Genomic DNA, 2,369 nt, shown 5'->3' with positions numbered 1-2,369 from the left:
TGGGCCCAGCGGGCCCAGCGGCTCAGACGCTGCTGACTCCGGCCCTGGGCCTGGGATGTGCAGACAGCCGAAGGACGAAGGACGGCCAGAGTGTCACACCCCTCTGCCACAGTGAGGGCTGAAGGAGGGGCACATGACTAATCGGAGCCAGTCAAACTCCTCCCCCGCCTTTCGCTGGAGCCACAGGAGATCCACTCTCTGCTGAATGAAGCTACGAAGACGGAAGACATTGGCAGGTGGGTCTAAGCTGCTCCCTCCGCCATCTCGTCCCCACGCGGGGCTATGCTGCCTGACAATGGAACCCCCAGGAGAGGCAGGCTTAGTGGTGAAAACAGTCCATCATCTGAGCCTGAAGCTCATGGCTCCTACCACCTTCACAGCTGCGGGAACCAAATGCCCCTTTCTGCTTAGTTTGAGTTGTGTTTCTGTCATTTGCAACCCAGAGTCCTAACTAATAAACTACCCAATTGCCCATGAATGTTGAAAACAAAATCGTCTGAACGATCACCAGGTGATAACGGTACCCTTTTGCAGGGGTGGCTCCAAGTCATCTCTCTGCTGCAGCGTTCCCTGATAATTATAATTTGTTAGTCACTATACTAGAGGCCGGGAGATTATCAGTGGTTAAAATTATAGGATTTAAAATGGCCAGAGCCAATTGTGAGCTGCAACCTCCTTCTTAACCCCTAAGTCACGATGCTACTGTGAGAATTTGATCAGATCGAATCTGTTATTCACACAGCACAGCGTCTTCCACAGTGTATACTCCAATATTAACCACTACTCTTACGAAGAGGATTAAAATGTGGTCCTGCCGCAGCAGCATGCAGCTCAGGGGACTTTTTGTATGGAAGAACTGCATGGTCATCTGTCATTGATTAAAAAGAGTCCCGTATGTATTTCAAAGCATCCATGAAACTACTTATCATAACAAAAGCTATTGGAAATAAAAGGAAATCTAAAACAAACAAACAAACAAACATTAAGCCTACTGGTAATGAGGTACCTGTCGTATTTCATTTGGGGATGCCTAACTGATTTCTGGCAGTCTTAATAAAAAAGAATAAAATGACACACAGCCTCAATATAATCAAACTCCCACAAAATTAAACAATTCCATGAATAATTCACTCTCAAATCTGTTTCATAGGAATAAAAATGAAAACAAAGTTCTGTTTCCCAAATGACATCACACATGCACAAGAAACACCCAAGATATCAAATTAAATAAGCGCCATTAATAAATAATTTGAATTGCTTTTCTGAATGTGTTAAATAAACAGCACTTGCATCCCAAAGCTGAGGGGCTCTCAGCTTAGCAAGAAAAGAAGGAAATTCTGATTGCATGGGGCGTGGTCTCTATTTTAATAATGTATGACCATAAACACCACATTTTCTATGTAATTATTATGTGAGAACAAAACATTGGGGCACTAATGGAATTTTCAAAAGTAATCCTCTTTAACTACATCCGTTCCATCCATGCCTCTTATTTTCAAGCACAGAATGGAATTCTAGCCTTTCCAGGCACCAGGCATGGCCTCCCTCCTCCTGGGTGTGGGCAAGATACCTAACGTCTGGGCCTGATTTCTTCATCCTGGCACTAAATTTTTCCTGGGATCCTACAGCGCACCAGGAAAAGTGCAGCCAACAAGGTGACATAAACTCTATCTTAATGCCGTTAATGTTCCAGCAGAGGAAAGTAGTAAAAATTAATTATACTTACGACGCAATTAATGACTTAATTACTATTGTGATCTCTAATCCAAGGGAAAAATACAAGAGCACACCACGAGGGAAAAAGTTGTTTTTTTCCTAATGCCACTGTCTTCTCTCCTGTGTCTCGAAAAATCCAAGCTTATCGTCACTTATTAGGGTGAAAAACAACTTAGTCCTGTGAGTTGTTGCCTTATGACTGAATCTTGTCACTCTCTAAACAAACAAGTGCCCTTAAAGCACACTCATCACCATGCTTCACTCTCTCGGTGACCTCAGGGGTATGACTACAAATGGCAGGTGGCAAAGAGCCATTTAAAAAATAAATGGGTCTACGGCCACGCCACCCTGAACGTGCCCGATCCCGTGTGATCTCGGAAGCTAAGCAGGGTCCAGCCTGGTTAGTACTTGGATGGGAGACCACCTAGGAAGACCAGGTGCGGAAGGAAGGAAGGAAGAAAGGAAGGAAGGAAGGAAGGAAGGGAGGGAGGGAGGGAGGGGCCACCTTTCTTCTTTGTATCAAGCAAATAATTCAAGCCAACCATCCCAAATTACCTTTTGCCATTTGACATTTCATTTAGAAATGACACGTTCACAGCCCAATCAGAACTGGCATAACAAAAAAGATCACTTAGTAGACTCCGTAATCGGAA

At 44.2% G+C, this 2,369-nt stretch overlaps 1 pseudogene; it reads left to right on the top strand.

Annotated features, from left to right (window-relative positions):
• Nucleotides 1-2,046: 2,046 nt before the first annotated feature.
• LOC111746445 lies at nt 2,047-2,165 on the top strand (annotated as a pseudogene).
• Nucleotides 2,166-2,369: the final 204 nt, after the last annotated feature.

Source organism: Pteropus vampyrus, unplaced genomic scaffold (assembly GCF_000151845.1).
Source record: "Pteropus vampyrus isolate Shadow unplaced genomic scaffold, Pvam_2.0 Scaffold189, whole genome shotgun sequence".
Taxonomy (NCBI): domain Eukaryota; kingdom Metazoa; phylum Chordata; class Mammalia; order Chiroptera; family Pteropodidae; genus Pteropus; species Pteropus vampyrus.
The sequence above is the reverse complement of the archived record's forward strand: the minus strand, read 5'-3'. Positions and strand labels throughout refer to the sequence as shown.